Source organism: Tachypleus tridentatus, chromosome 6, assembly GCF_004210375.1.
Source record: "Tachypleus tridentatus isolate NWPU-2018 chromosome 6, ASM421037v1, whole genome shotgun sequence".
NCBI classification, from domain to species: Eukaryota; Metazoa; Arthropoda; class Merostomata; order Xiphosura; family Limulidae; genus Tachypleus; species Tachypleus tridentatus.
The window spans coordinates 80,038,438-80,056,211 of record NC_134830.1 but is presented as its reverse complement, the minus strand read 5'-3'; the positions used below and the strand labels follow the sequence as shown (position 1 = coordinate 80,056,211).

The 17,774-nt window shown below is 33.0% G+C and overlaps 1 long non-coding RNA gene across 1 annotated transcript; it reads right to left on the bottom strand.

The window, feature by feature from the left end:
- Positions 1 to 429: 429 nt before the first annotated feature.
- LOC143254594 (uncharacterized) lies at positions 430 to 6,655 on the bottom strand. Its single transcript, XR_013030274.1, has 3 exons — positions 6,184 to 6,655; positions 4,165 to 4,475; positions 430 to 3,317 (listed from the first exon to the last, which is right to left on the bottom strand). It is a non-coding gene; the product is annotated as an uncharacterized LOC143254594 (long non-coding RNA).
- Positions 6,656 to 17,774: the final 11,119 nt, after the last annotated feature.

Genomic DNA, 17,774 nt, shown 5'->3' with positions numbered 1-17,774 from the left:
TCTTACTGCTAAACATCAACGAGCTGTATGTGTTAAATAACTAAGATACACTGTGAAGTTTTGATCACAAGTTATGTTACTTCAACTAGCAAACAAAAATGTTATACAAAAAGTCATTTTGTGATTGTTTAAAAAATTCATATTTGCTTGGTAATGATACTTGTTAGAAATTGATGGAAATGATATCACGTTAACTCTAAAGCCTTAGTATCTGTAAGAAATAAATATAACAGTGTTATAAAATACAAGCATGTATATAGCGATTATAAAATTTACAAGATCGATTTCTCTAATTAAAATGTGAAATTTTGCAGTATGACTAAAATTACAAGAAAGATTCAGGTAAAGTCAAAAATAGTAAGATTTATTATCTACTTACACACAAAAATAACAAAATCATATTAGATTAAAGAATAAAATCAAGCTAGAGTGGCATATTAGAAGGATCGGATAATTGGAAGAATAATTATGGCGTAACTAGAATGGTGAACACATAAATATGTTTAATGTATCCATAAATGGTCTACAGTAGAAGCTTCATACTTACTTAATAGACTGAAATTCACATTTTTATTCATTTCGTCTCAGTATATGAAGCGTTCAGTTATTTCAATTTATTAACACTTTTTGTCTCCTGCAAATTTCATTTTAAGATTATGAGAAAATTCTGCAAAAAGCATGATTACACTGATATTAAACAAATGTTTGATTGTTGCAAGTCTCATCGAATTAAGAGAGAGACAAAAGGCACGAGCAATAGTTAGAAATTCGTGTGGAAGTGAATTAACTATACTTCAAAATTTCGTAGAGTAGGGATTTCTAGAGAAGGAATCTGTTATGTTGCACAACGTTTGTTGAGGAAGAATATGGTTAGCTATATATATATATAATATATGTTAATTGAAATGAATTGTGATATATATTTATACACACGTATATCTTTTTAACATACACTTTCAACTCTCTTTAACTTTATTTTTTTTAGAACTGACAGTAAACTGGATGGTTTGTTTCCCTGTATCAAAAATAAAAAAAAATCAAATGTCTTAGTTTCTTAGTACTTTTTTTTTAATTTAGTAAGTGCTTCTCTCTACAATTTACTGAAAAGAGGTTAAGTTAATGACTGAAAAGTTAGAACCAGCACCTGGAGAAGTTTTACAACTTTTCTGCTTAGTATTTTTTTGTGTTCGTTCAGCTATTACTGGTTCAAACATTGTAACTGATCGAGCAATTTATCTGACAACCTGGGCGGGTTTCAGGACAAATTATTGGTCCTATGACTGTCTCAAGTAACGTTGACATCCTAAAATCCCTTGAAAGTCTACTAAGTAGGTTTGATTGCTCTAGGCCTTGTGAAACCTCTTAACACAAGTTGCCTGAAAGCTTGAGTATATTTAAGTTATTACTCCTTTTTTTTAAATCCCAAAGAGGCCCTTATTCTAAATATCTGTGTTAGCTTTAAGCACAAAGAATTTAAAAATTGTTTCATGTTTATCTTAACAAAACATTTCTTACCACACTGTAATGAGCTAAAGCGCTTGAAGGGAAACAACTATTTAACATCTTGCATCCTAAGCAACGTTTCTGTCATTTATAAATTTAGTAATTCTAAATAATCAATGTAGCTCAAGATGCTAAAAGACTAAAAAAACAACTTAGTTTGATAAGAGCTCGAAAACGGTTGTGCGTCATAAACAAAAAACCTGGACATTTGTAATTTATGTCTACATACGTTTTATCTATATTTTTGTCATCGGAAAGAATAATTTCAATTGTTTAATAATAATAAGTTTAATAATTATATATTATGACACTAGAAGACGGTTACCACTTTGATATGAGAAATGACAAATTAGTATTTATTTCTCAAAACAAATGTTCAAAATAAATTATACAAAACACACGAGTAAATATTAACAGAGATGAAAATTATTTTAGGCATATTTTCATTCTCTCTGAAAAAGTTCTTTCTTTAATTGGGGTAAGTAACTTTTTTGTGATTTGATAATGAGCTTTTAGTAATTATATCAAAAAATCGTTGTAGTTTACTAAAACATATCTCAATCATAAAGCTTTAGAACGAGGCTATCTGCATATAGTTATTCTTAATTTTGAGCTGATAGCACTCACTGACAACTGCAAGCCTAACTTTGTCCGACTGCATTGTGGAATCTGTTTGTTTTGGTTTTGAATTTTGCGCAATGCTAGCCGTCCCTTATTCAGCAGTGTAAAACTAGAAGGAAGGCAGCTAATTATCACCACCACCGCCAACTTTTGAGCTACTCTTTTACCAACAAATAGTGAGATTGACTGTCACTTTATAACGGCTGAAAGGCCGAGCATGTTTGGTGTGACGGATATTCGAACCTGCGACCCTCAGATTATGAGTCGAGTACCTTAACCATTTGGCCGTTCCGGGTATGTGGAATTTGACAGTTACACTTGTAGCACACCCTCAGCAACAGAATGCGAGCCATTAATCTTTGGATTTACATACGAGTACGCAAACCACTAGGCCACATTTGGCTTATAAGTTTATATTACTAACTATTTCACATATAACTTTTACATCAATTAAATCAAGCCTTTATTTGACGTGAGTTAAGAATGTGAAAAATCATGTTGCCAGATACTTTTTTAGTAAATGACACATTTCTCCCATTTTTGACGAAATTATGTTGTTGTAGTACACATACTTTTATAAAATAAGTCTGATATTTGTAATAAGGTACTTTCTTATGTCGCTGAGAACACGAGGCTATCCAATCATCTAACATTTCTTAATTCCTTTCTTTTTACAGTAATGGTTTAAAGACCGAAAGCTAGCAAATCATTGAAAACAACTAGGCAAAAATTATGTGATAAACATCACATAAACTCTGAAAGTTTATGCTTCACATTCCACTTAATTTGAATTCAAATTTCATATCCGAAAAGTTCATGAAAAACTTATACATTTATGCGCATTAATAATAACTTTATCTTTGTGATCTTGTTTGTAAATCCAACACAAAATCTCTTTCGACCTGTGGAACACTAACATCTATCAGATGTCTCTTACAGTGAAAGACTGAAATTTTGATGACGCTCCAATATCACTTTTGCCTTTTCATATCTATACATTATAAGTGATCAAAGTTTTTCACTCACAGTTAATATGTTTTGTATATTTGATCTGCAATGCTGTCATCACAATTCTCTTCTACTTGTTTCTTCATTCTCTTCTCTCCTACATTGAGTTAGAACTCATTTTTTTCCCCTTTCCATATGTACCTTAATAAATATTTTTACAATTCGGATAAATCTGCTTACTAGAACTGGAATGAAATGACAGAAAAGAAAAATTGTGTATCAAATTTCATAGTTAAAATTATTGGCACAATATAAAGTAATATTAGTAATAATAGTTGTATTAAGAAATCATTAGGAAAATTAAGCTACTATAAACTTAAATATATGTTTAAATATAATAATTCATAAGTGATCATTTTTTTGCGTATCTTTCTCGTTTCATGAAACACATTTACACATGATCGTTTATTGCCCAAACTATTTTAATAATGCATTTTAACAACAATTTGCAAAGTACATTACACACTACATTCAAACTTTTAACTGACATAACACCTTACATTGTAGTTAATATAAAAAATACTCACGTAAAAAAACAGCAAAGTTAAGTAGCTTTCATTGTTTCTACACTATTAAGATATATGCAGTATTGTTATTAATAACAATGTGTTAATGTGTGATATCTAAAATTTACCTAACATATAAAAGTTTATTCATTTCATATTAATGTGCAAAACTATAGAAGGATTATCTGTATATATTCATTCCTAATTTTGAGCTGATAAACTACAAGGAAGATATGCTATAGCATCTATCGCTAACTCTTAAACTGTTTTTTGTTTATTAATTTGGCTGTTACTGTTATAGAGCAACGACACATGAACCACGAATTCTCAAATATATGATACAGAAGAAGAATCAATAGAATATGTCCGTCTCAACGCCCAAGAAGTAATCTGTTGTTTAAAAATGTGGCGTCGTTATGGTAACATACGCAAATTACAATTCACAGACATTACAAATTTGTCCCTTTGTCTACGTAATTCAATTTTTTTATACTGTTTAGTTGTAAAAATCTTTAAGCAGACTTACTGATTTTGATTTAACCAAGTTGCCGAAGTCACAGAATTGTCATAAAATTACTGCTCGCATTCACTTGATAGATAAAAATCTTTATTTCCAAAAATGATGGTACTTCTGTTTTAGAGGAGCTTTATGCTGAACATATACTGCTAGATTTGACGTTTTATGGACTGTATCTGTCTAGAGGGTGGAAATGGCTAACATTGATGTTTCTGTTCTGAGGTCTTCACAATGAGCTCCAACACATCAACTGAAACGTTGTTCACCCACACTTTAAAGGAAGATACAGTTCCAAAAACTACTGTTGATCTTTGTATCACCTAGAAAAATCCCATGTACGATTAGATAATAGATAAATGGAAAACGACTTCGACTATATAGAATTAAACAAACATCATTAACATACTTTTAAATTATCCAATAGAGAAAAGAACAAAGGATCATTTTTTCTTCAGTTTAGAGAATGGTTTACAAGAGTTTTGTTATATTTATTTTAATATTCTAAATTAGATGAAAATATTTTGTTACCCAGTAATAGAAACAAGAAAATCCTGATGTAGTTACTAACTGAGTATGTATGGGAAACTTAAATGTGGTATACCATTCTATGAAGTTAGTTTATTTTCATGTTTGATTTATTATAAACAAAACAAACATATATACTTTGATATTAACGCAGACTGTTTCAGGTTAAAAAATTCCAGATTATTATCATGAGATGGGAGGTGATCGGTAACAACCTAAAATAAATAAATCGAAACGTTAACAAGAGCTGAAATGTCAATCAGACTGTTGGCCAAACCGGTTATTCTGCAGCTACTTCGGCAAAAGTCATGCACTTAGTTCTATAGTTTTCACTGCAGTTTAAAGAAATTTACTTAACTTAACACCCTAGCTTGTATAATAACTAAATGTTACAGTAAAATGTACTTTGTCTGTTTTAGTTAACTTTATAATTCCTAGTAGCTGAAATATATATAAAACGAAATAAGATAAATAAAACAGATTTATTATTATTATTTTAATTCTATTGAAATACATCATCTTGACCTTTCGTAATTAACAGAAACATGTGAAATGGGGTCATTAACATTCCTCCGGGTTAAAGATGTAGTGAGCCATGTTCTACATCATAGATTCAGTCTAAAAGATGTACTTTTGTATATCGATATATATATATAGAATACGTGGTATCGAACCAGCTCGTTCAAAGAAATGCATACTGAGGTGATAGTTTTAATCATGCGTGGGCTAGAATTATCTTGCCAGTATATGCTAATCAATATGTTTCTAAGGAAAAGGGATCTTAAATGTTCCGGATTTCAAGCACTGATTCTTGCAGGAACTATTAGAGAACACTTCATGCTTGTGAAGGATAATGCAAGTCTATATGAAGATCGCCTTCTTATATAACACCTCCAACTTGAATCTTATCTACTATGGAGTGACGAGGAAATTTCTCTTAATCCAGCCACAGCGAGTATATTTGGAACGATCTTATAAGACGTGTCGCATCTGTCCAATCTAGTAGAAGAAGAGAATGATGATTATTTTCAACTCCTTTCTTTGATAACCTTGTGTGGCATGTGTCGTTACCAGAGTAACCATACTCTTTACTGATTAATATATACACCTTATTTTTGGCATGTTTTATCGTTCTTATCATTTCAAAACTGTTCCATTTCCAATGAAACATAAACACCTGTTTCAGGCCATTTCTAAAGAGCCACTAAACCAATATGCATTGTTCGTTGTAATTTGAATATTTACATTCATATAAAAACATTTAAAATCCATTGTTTTTGCTCTAATTTTAGAGACGTGTATGTAGCATTAAGTTTCAGCTAATAATCTGTCGCACTCTTCAGAATGTAGTCCTGAATATCACTGGAATTCAATCCCGAAATCTCAGCGAATATAAGCCATTAAATAGTTACGTTGCCAGGCTTTGTAAGGCATTAGAATTTTATATTAATAATGTTTTTCGTTAACATAACTCTTCCATTACGTCCAGTTTTGTATATTTACCTGGTGCGTTACAGCATGTGTTTTCTCCCCTCAAATATATTTTGCATATACCTGAAAGAAAGGAAAAAATTGAATTCACACTTTGAAAGAAGATATATATTTGGCCCCTTGAGGTATTTTTTTAAAGTTACGACTAGAGAGACTAAAACCCAGTCACAACGTTTTCATGTGAAAGGAGTGTGTTTGTGTGTATTTTTCTTTTAGCAAAGCCACATCCAGCTATCTGCTGAGCCCACAGAGGGGAATCGAACCCCTGATTTTAGCGTTGTAAATCCGGAGACATACCGCTGTACGAGCGGGGGGCAACATGTGAAAGGAAGATAAGTGGGTATTATTTTTAGCTAATTGCAATTGCATTTGATTCGCCAGTCTTAATACAGAATGAATTTACAATAACCTATTTAATACTTCAGTACGACAGACACACCATCCAAATACTTCATTCAGTGTCAAAAGACCACTGCGCTTATTACACGAGGAAAAGCACCAATAATCAAATTACTTACATCTTTAGTATATTCAGATAAATTGAATTAGCTCTAGTTTATTTGTGAGACTCCCAAATAACAAGAGATTCGACAATATACAGTATTATGAAAAAGTGCTAAATTTATATTGGCTGAGCTTAAGTTTAGGAATAATTATCTGAATACAAAATGAAATACACTATGAGTAGAATCGTTATTGAAACCTTAAAAAATGAAACACAAACTTTGTATTTCCTACTTACCAAAATCTTCATTTCTGCTTGAATAATATGTAGCACTTCAGGCTTTCTTCTTTCCATTATTCATTTCTTGAAAGTAGTAGACATTGAGAAACAAAGCCATCCACATTTATAATATAAAATAATAATTGTTCAGAAACTGAGCTTTCAGCCTTAATTTCTTTACCTTAGGTTCCATCAACATGTGACTAGTCATTCTGGTTAGTCAATATTTAATGATTCTTTAGTGTTAGTTGTAACAACTTTCGTTACGTAACTTTGCAGGTATAATATATTGTGTTTATAAATGAATTATTGTATAGGCTTTACTAATATTGTTGACGTCACGTTACTCGAATACTCGGTATTATTTTCGTTACCTTAAGTGAACATTCTTATCTGCCACGCTGCTCGCGTAGTTTAGAGAATATTCGAGGTCGCAGTTGGGTAACACTTAAATATAGGCAAACAAGCAAGCGCAAGTCAAATGAAATGAAAGTTCAATTAGAAAAAAGTTATAAAATGTGAGTAATTAGCCACAAATGGTGCATTATAAAGTGAGTTTCAGAACTTGATAGAGATAAGGAGAAACGTTCGTCTTGTCAAAGAGTGTTCTAAAGTAATTGAACCCGTCTGTGTAAACTTTGACGGAAAGAAGACAATTATATAAAGTTGAGGATACAACTGTGGTAACTCACAGGGTAACGTAAGTGAAGTATGCACTGATACTACTGTGATAAAAGTAAATAATAATAATTCATTTTGTCAATTGGATTCTAAAAAATTGAATTAGCCTGTGTAAACTTTTGACAAGAAAAGAGAATTATTTAGAGTTCTAGATAAAACTGTGATATTCTATACTTCAAAGATTTTTTGTACATGTTCGAATTTATCGCCAACAATCAACAGACACCTACTGTAGAAAAATCCAATCTCATATACATAAAACGCTGACACTAAGAATAAATTTATTATTGATATTAACGCTACGAAAAAAAAAAAAAAAATAACCCTGTGATATATTCCTATACCACATATCCAGCACTGACACATCCTTTATAAAGAAATGCAAGAAGGAATAGATAAAGATCTCAAATTGGTAGTAAAATTTCACGAAATATGTCACTCAAGTCACACATTCAACGACAATTGGAACATGTTGGGTGACCTGGATCTTCTCGAAAAAGAAGATCTGAATATTTAGCTTATTCTTTCATCTTGATGTGTATCGTTTGTGATGATTAGTGATTGTCAAAAGATTCCAACAAGATTGAAACGTGTTGTTCATTGCATACATAACATTGAAAGCTAAACAGCATACACTAAAAGTCTGTAATGAAAGAGTATCGACCTGGCATTAGTAGTCCGAATGAAGATATACAAGTACGTTTCATTTTCTTGATCATTTCTCTCCATTTCACCGTTTCTGCTATAGAATATGACATACATACACTTCTACTTTGTAACTGTAACGATACTAAGTTTATTATCTTAGCAAGTGTTTTCTAATATCATGTGTGAGTGCTTATAATTTGTATTATATTACAGAGGCCGCATTCGTTATATTAAAATGAATTTAGTGCCACATCGTTACAGACCATGTCTCATTCAAAGCACGCCTCTCATTTCTGAGTTTTTTCCGGAATCCATCTAGTGTATTAAAAAGTGTTCGTTCTAATATTAAAATCACTCAGAAATTTTTAGGCTCAATGCTCAGCACTTTAAGTGGTGTATCTTTTTATGATTCTCCAGCTGCTTCATGTAGGAGATAGTCTAACGCGACGTTTCACTGGAAGTCTTATCTTGCTGAATCTATGCCTCGTTTCCTAATGGAGATCCTTCTTGATTATGTTGAAATATGTATATAGCTTTGTCACTAATTTCTGTTTTATTGATTTTCACTTGTTATAAGACGCCAAACTTTTGTTACCACAGTTGGAATACGACTTGTATCTCTTCTTGTAGGTCTATTTCTGATTAGTCATATCGTTTTGTTTTCCAATGCTATTAAGCAGGAGGGATATCCGTCTTGGAAATTATAAATTTCCAAATTCAACCCATCTTTATGATATGATTGTACATATATCTTACGTTGAAAAGGGTTAATACATACGAGAGTTAAATTTTCGGTGACACTACCTAGGAAAACCAAACATTGTGAAAACTTTCTTCTCAAACGTTCTGTTTCACAAATACTTTATCGGCTACGGTTGTCACATGACTTGCCGATTAAAATATTCAAAATCATTTTAATATAGCTTACTCAGCCCTATTCTACACGTTATATTTCGTATTTATCTTTCTGTTTTGATTGTTAGACACAAAGCGATGTGATGAGCTAACTGTGTTTTGCCCACCGCAGATATCGAAGCCCTATATCTAGCATTATACGCTTTCGGACTTATTGTCGTCTATTGATATCATAAGTACACTTTTCTGTACAATGACTAAGGCCAAGTTTAAAAAAACCTTTTAGCATCAAAAAGGTTTAACCATTTAGGTAGGCACTCGTCAACATTTTGACCAGGAGACGAAGAAGAAAATAACAGAGAAAAAAGAAAATTGCACGCGCTTCTCTTCGTGGATAACGAGAGTATAATGGTATAATTAATGTTTGCCTTGTTCAGTAAACAGTCAAAAAACACACTTTACCATATGTATAATACATTTTACATTAGAAAAGTTTCATCAGTGAAAGATTCCAAGAAGTTTAATCGTGACTTATATTTGCGAAACGAATTATTCTCAAAAGTAAAACGCCTCGCAGTGGATCAGCTGTCTGCGGACTTACAACGCTAAGAACTGGGTTTCGAAACCCGTGGTGGGCAGAGCACAGATAGCTCATTGTGTAGCTTTGTGCTTAATTCCAAGCAACAACAAAAGTAAAACACAATAATATGGAATTATATGAATAGGATAATATGCATATTAATTTTAACTACCCTAACTAGTTTTAAATAAAGAAGAAAAATATTTTTTCAAGGAATTAGAATATACTATAAAATAACATAAGCATAGTTCACAATTTGATAGTCATTGATTGATTCAGATAGTAAAATGCTAAAATCCAAAACTTATATTCTATCAATTAAATAAAATTAATAAATGTGTGTTCTCTTATAGTAAAGCCACAAGTAAGTGTTGGTAAGTCAACAACACTCCTCAGTATTTTGATGTAAGAATATTTAAGCCATAGTGTGTTTTTTTATGCCAAGACACGATCCAAAAAGATATGTTGTAGTTGTAATCAAAAAGGTACAAAAGTTGAATAATGTGAATATTATCCGATAAGCTGTGAAATGGACCTTATAAACGTTATAACTTACTTGAGTTTAGCTTAGTGGTTGCCAAGAATAATACTATTTTGAAAACTGTTTTTGTTTGTCGCACAAGTTATGAATCATTTCTTTTGTTGTTAGAGTCTTAAAAGAAAGTCTTGAACAAAACCCAATTAATTTTATCATAAATATATTTTAGGGTGATGCAGTAAATAGGTACATCAATGTTATTTGAAAGATAGCATGCCTATCATTCAAACATATCGATAGTTGCCTATTTTTCGATATATAGAAAAGTTGTCCTTTAAATGCCTTACATATTAGAAACCTCTTAATATTATTGAAAAACTTGGTAAACCTTCGAGATATGTATTTAGGCTCACTACATAACTAGAAAATGAGATTTATTTATCTAATTTTATTTTACAATAGTTTCAAAGAATTTTTTTCTCTTTGTTTTTGGTACTGATTGCAATCTCGTGCCTCCCTCCTTGAATAGGAAGTATATCTCTTTTGAAGAGTATATGTCCTATACAAAAATGAATATCTTTAAATCAGCCTCTGTTCAATTTGTAACCAATATTCGAACATCATGATCTATTATATCAAAGATTTAGACTTAGGTTCGTCCTCAATAGAAGTTACGAACCAAATAATCTCGATTTCATAGCCAAACGGGGGATTACACAGAGTCTAGGTCTCCAAAGTTATTTTCCTGTTAAAAAAAAGCATTGTAGTTTCTTTTGCTGTGTTAAAACCTAGGTGCTTTTTAATTAGTAATGTGGTTAGTAAAATATGAGTCTACAGGTACATCCTTTCAATAAAAACACGTACATTCTATAAATCACGTAAATAAAAAAGTTGCGATATAAATTAAATTGTAGAGGTAATAAATTTAATCTCATCGTATAATGCTGTTAAACTTGTTTGGGAAAACAATGCGAAAACATTTTTTTATGTACACATTTTTCGTAACACACAAAAAAGCGAAGAACGTTTTATATTCCTCACAGCTTACCTTGTTTATTTTATCGTAAAACTATACAATAGCTTATCTTAATTCTTACCTACTAGAAGACAATTTCCATAGTAAAGGTTAATGATTCTAATTGTTGTTCTCAGTGCTATTTTTTATTTTGGCATGCACACTATTTTATCTTGAAACAGTCAAGAACAATAAACGTTTAACCGAGCTAACTCTTAGCGTTCGAATAATTTATAGAAGTGGATCTTGCAGACATGAAGTATTCGTATTTGAGTACAACTTTGGGAATATTCGCACTTGTGTTTGACTACTTTGGTAGGAAAAAATAAAATATTCGAAATCAGTGGCATAGTATTCTATTCGTTGAATGATTTAGTGAATACTTAATACTATAAATACCAACTTTTATAATAATCAAATTTCTAGACTGTCATTATTGCATTCTCAACACGTTAATTTATCTTTCAGTACAAGATTCTTTTACACTTCCTTTCGAGAAAGTTTGTAGTGAAATAGTAATTAACACTTTTCATTACAGAGAACAATGCAATATGATATATCATTTGATAGCTGGGAACCTTTTCTTCATACTGGTGCTAAGTCATTTGACAGGTGCATATGACAATAGAAATCTGATTTTCTAGTTGATGGTTACATAACTTGATTTTCACTAGGCCTATGGTATCTGAATTCAATCGAGCGCTCCTGAAGCAAGAAATCTTCTCTTGTAAATAATCCTACAACAAGTGAGTTAAAAGAGAAGAGCAAATCTTTCCTTGTACAAGAAGTAAGCTCTTTAGTTTCTTTGCTGCATCCAAGAAATCAGCCATCACATCTTCAGGTGATCCTTGCATTCTTCAGGAAATTAACCCTGTTGGTTATTAAAAGATCCATAAAACTTTTCTATCTTATCTCTACTAGCCAAACACTATCTAAATGTTCCATAATATTTTGTTCCATTGAGTATTTGTTTAACATCAGAGACAAAACCCTCAGACCTGATCGCGACCTCTACACTGACAAGATATTTGAGAGGCTGGTGTTCATAAAGAACAATGGACAGTTATAACAACTATAAGTCTCCTTTAAATATATATTTATGTTTCAAAACTTTGTCACTGTATTTAAAAAAGTTATTTAAAATGTTGTTATTTGTTCAAATTTTGTTTGTTTTAGTGTCTAAAATATTTGTTTCGTTATCGAAAACATTGTATTCGTTTCCGTATTCATAAAAATCTAAAGCATTGATTTTCAGTATCTACCCAATCCATGGGTGGTTTCATGCTTGCTAAACATATTATTCCAAAATCTAATAAAATAACAAGCATTATCTTGGAAACCTGAATAACGTTTAACTTGAAAAATATGATACAAAAGCCACTATAAGCTGTAGACAAGATTAGCTTATTAGGTTCACTTTGATGAAATAGTTCGTGACGTTGCGATTTAGTAGCCAAAATGGTATATGAAGTTAAACATTATATAGTACTATGTGTACTGTATTTTGGCTGAGTTTAATAAAGAAAGATATTTGACAGAGAAAAAACAAAACAAGGAGCTGCAAAAAACGAATTAAGAATTTTTGGGATATCATTTGAAGTATGAATAAAAAAATCGTTCTAACCTGCTATATAATACATTCAACTTTACAGAAATTTCTCAGATGAAAAGGTGCACGTGATACTATTGTTGATTGACCCAGGACAATAGGTAATTATAGCAGAAAAAGAACTTGGTAACTTTTGTGACTAACATTCTGTGTTGCAACCACGTACATCCACATGCATGAATATTTTGAAACATCTTATGTTGAACATGTAGTATGGTTGCATACAACACTTCTACAAACTACAATAAGTTGTATGTTTACCTCATTCAATTACGTTTCGCTGAACTGATCGTTGACATAGGCAATATAAGAATTGTGGGATACCATATCAGTGCTCTAGTCTGACTTAAAAGTTGAATGATTACATAATTATAGATTCTTTTTGGATCCTGTACTTGTCCTTTGTCGACGTTTTCAGAAACGTTTGCTTTACCTTAGTATGTAATCCGAATTACAACCTTTGACGCAAATCCGAAACTGGCAAGTAATCAACAATTTATACGCAAACTTTAATTGTGAATAAATATTTTGTTTTATTTCTTAACTTACGTCATGGATATTTCCTCTTCCCCTAGCATTTTCGAAACTTAAATTTTACACAAATTTTAACAGATATCATTGTGTGAGTATGTTATATTAGCATAAAATGTTTTTTGTAAAATAATTTGGTGAACGTGGCTGAATAAGAAAACATTATAATAGCAAAGTCTTCACGAACATTAAGAAATTACTTTACTCAGTTATGTAAAATAAAATAAAATATTATTGAAATACTTATTTAGCAAAAGTTTTGTATGCTAAGAAAGTAACTAAAATAGTTATAATTCGCAAGTACTTTCCGTTGATACTGGTCTTACTACTAGCTTTAATTTATATAAAAATTGTTTCATTTGTGACAAACGGAAGTCAATCCCCTTTTTTCGAGATGTTAAATATTATTGATTTATTTCTTAATTTTGTGTGGTTATTTATTATATCTAGTGAGAACATAAAAACTGTTATCGTATTCATAAAATGTAAGATTATTTATATTGTATTATGCAATGAACCCAACCAGTCTTAATCTGGATTTCATATTTGTGAGCATATTCCGAAAAAAACAACAAAAAACTTATAACAAAACAAAACATTCCAGTAAACACCAAATTTATTCAAAAACCAAGTACGAAACTAAAGTCCATATTATGTAAAATCTACACTGACAAACACAACACCAACATAATTCATAAAATGCAATGCAACAACTGCCACGACTTCTACAGGGTGTTCAGAAAGTCACTGTGCACTTATATATTTATTAACAGACGTGTTTCAATACAGAATACAAGAGGTAATTATGAATGACAATTATAAACAATGTTGAAAGTGACCCCCGTTGGCATTAATACAGGCTTGGATCCTTCTTATTTTGTTTCTAAACTCCGCTATCAGTTGCTGGCTTGAAATAGACTGAATAGACATATGATTACAAAACTGCACAGTGACTTTCCGAACACCCTGTTGTATATTGGAGAAACAAGCAGAAAAACGGAAACTAGATTCAAAGAACATAAAAAACACCTTCACACGTTTCTGAACTGGAAATCAAATAAACACAACATAACTATAGAAAACATCCGGATATTAAGCAGGGAAACAAATATAAACAAACGCAAAATCAAAAAACCCTACTTATACAGCAGCTAAAACCAAACATAAATCAACATAAACGAACACCTTTATACCTATACTAATTAATAACCTAACATTCAACTGCAACGCCCCTACAATCTGGAACCAGCTTATACTCTCGTACCTAAGACATGTATTCGTCAACAGTCACATTCAAACTCTCTCTTTCTTAACCTGAAGATATGGCATTTTGCGAGACCTTCATATGTATGGGTTACGTGGCCATTTGTCCATTTTTATTTAAAAAAAAAATTAGTGAACAGGAAATTCCGAGTTCGTGTGCACTCGACACTTTCCCGTTCTTTTCTACAGGAATTTGGAGCTCTCAGAGCAGTGTTTTGAGTGTCACACTTTTCAGTATAAAAATTAATGCCATAACTGAACAACTCCCTCTCACTGTTGCAAACGGGCTCTATGTCGACAACTTTCACATCTCGTGTCAGTCGTCAAACATGAGGTATATTTCGCGGCAGCTACAGACTGCCCTCAATCGTTTGCTGGAGTGAACCACAACAAACGGCTTTAACTTCTCTCTCTTTGAAACCGTTTGCTTGCACTTTTGCGCCAACGAGGTATTCATCCTAATCATGAACTTTGTATCGGTGAAGTTGTGTTGCCTGTGGTCTGTCTCTGAGACTAAGTTCTTGGGGCTTATCTTTGACCGTAAGCTAACCTTTATACCACACATCAAGCAGCTACGGGTCAAATACACAAGAGCTCTGAACATCCTCCGTGTCCTCTCTTCCACCACTTGAGGAGCGGATCGACGTTCTATGCTAAAGATATATCGTGCTCTTATACAATCGAAACTCGACTAGGATAACCGGTCTATGGCTCTGCCAGACCATCGGCCTTAAAGATGCTAGACCCTATTCATAATCAAGAACTTCGGCTCTGCACTGGGACTTTCCGCACTTCCTCAGTTCAGAGCTTATACATTGAGTCTCATGAACCTTTTTTGCACCTCCGCCGTTTGCAACTGTCTTTACTATATGCTTCGAAACTTCGTTCTTTTCCAAAGCATCCCACTTGGGGTTGTGTTTTGCTTCCTCGATGGGCCATGCTTTTTCAGACCTGACGGTCTGCCATTGCTCCCTTTGGCCTTCGTATCCAGTCGCAGTTGGATGAACTGGGTCTGTCCTAGGATAACATTGCTGTATCCACTGGTCAGCCCATCCCACCATGGCTTCTTACAGTCCCCAACTGTGACCCATCTTAAAGTCATCTGAGAGAAATAGACACTACTGATTGGAAATACTGTCTCCTGTCTGCTGAACATCTATCGAACCATCCTTCCATTTCTATTTATATAGATGGTTCGAAATCAGGTGACTGTATGGGCTCTGCCATGGTTTGTTGTGGCTCGGTGGTTGTGTGCAGAATCCTCTCTGCAGCTTATCTGTTCACTGCTGAACTGTATGCCATTTCTCTTGCCCTGGATCACATAGAAGCTAAGCAATAATCAAACTGCACGATTTATACTGATTCGCTTAGTTCTCTACTGGCCCTGGAATCGCTTCACGTTAATTCATAGCCTGTTCTCGCTGATATTCAAAACCGACTAGCCCATTTCTCCTTAACATCTACTTCTATCCAGTTTTTCTGGATACCAGGGCCACGTTGGTGTTCGCGTGAACAAGCTCGCCGACACCGCAGCTAAATCTATCTGCTTTGGCACTATCACCACTGTGTCTGTCCCATACATGGACTGTGGTCCTGTATTCAAGGCTCGGCTCCATGCCATCTGGCAGTCGAATTGGAGAAAGCAACGTGAAAACAAGCTTTTCCAAATAAAACCGTATATTGGACTTTGGTCGTCTTACTTCTGTAAGGATCGGAAAGAGGAAGTTGTTCTAACTAGACTTCGCATTGGTCACAGTTTTTTAACTCATCGTTTTTTTTTATCTGGAACCGATGCACCAGTGTGTAGTTTGTGTAACACTCAGATCACTGTAAGCCACATTTTACTTTTTTGCCGTCGTTACGACTCTCAGTGACGGTACCATTTTAAACATGTTCTCTCCCAAGGTTTATCCATAACGTTAGACAATGTTATTAGTGATGGTGACACTGTCCACTTTGGTAATGTTTTTAGTTTTTTAAAGACCATTAATCTTTTTAATGCCATTTAAATTTTTAATTTATACGTCGCACCTTTTTAATGTTGCTCTCTTTTAAAAATCACACTTGATCTTGTTCGATTTGAAATTAAATAACTCGAAACCAGGCCAACTTCAGGTAACTAACGCTGCTGTTTGAACTATTCGTTAGTCATCCAGGCGAGTTATTATTATAATTTTGCTACACGTCTTTTAAAATTTTTATTACTTTACTTTTTGAAACTGACCATAACATTAAGTAACTCGAAACAAGGACTGGATAGGCCAACTTCAGGTGATTGACGGTGGTTTTTGTACTTACCTGTTAGTTTTCTTGGCGATTTATGATTATAACAGTCACGCTACAGAAAGTCCTTTACAACTTGAATTACTGTAGTTTTTCTCTTGACGTTGTAGACTAGATGTAAACATTGCTTTTATGCTATTTATTTTTAAACTTTGTTTTGTTCTACCTTAATTTCCTTTTATGAATTTTACTGAATTTACTTTTACCTTTTTTTTCGGACGTTTGGCGCAAATAGCCTAGCTACTTTGTGTCATAAAACACTAAATCAACCAACCAACCTCTCCTTTTCAATAAAAGTGTTAATACCCGTATCAACCGTTCTAAGATATATTCTTATTTCAAGTACGTTTCTTGTCATTTTGTTTGTTTGTTTGTTTTGGAATTTCGCACAAAGCTACTCGAGGGCTATCTGTGCTAGCCGTCCCTAATTTTGCAGTGTAAGACTAGAGGGAAGGCAGCTAGTCATCACCACCCACCGCCAACTCTTGGGCTACTCTTTTACCAACGAAAAGTTGGATTGACTGTCCCATTATAACGCCCCCACGGCTGGGAGGGCGAGCATGTTTGGCGCGACTCGGGCGCGAACCCGCGACCCTCAGATTACGAAGCGCACGCCTTAACGCGCTAGGCCATGCCAGGCCCGTTTCTCGTCATCAAGAACCATTACAGTTTATTCACTGTACCTCAAATATAGATATTCCATAATTTAGATGGATGCCCCGCCGTATTATTTCTCAACTATCTTCGTCTACTTTAGTCTTCTGACCTATTTGATAGTTTCAATTTCCTCAGTATTCTTTTAATCCCATGAAAAAGAATAAATTAAATTTTGAGTTATTCAGGTTTATATATGTATTAATTTTATCTCATCTATGTTTATCTTAAACTGCAGTGAAATACTATTTATTAAGTTCATTTTCTAGATTTCTATTTTAC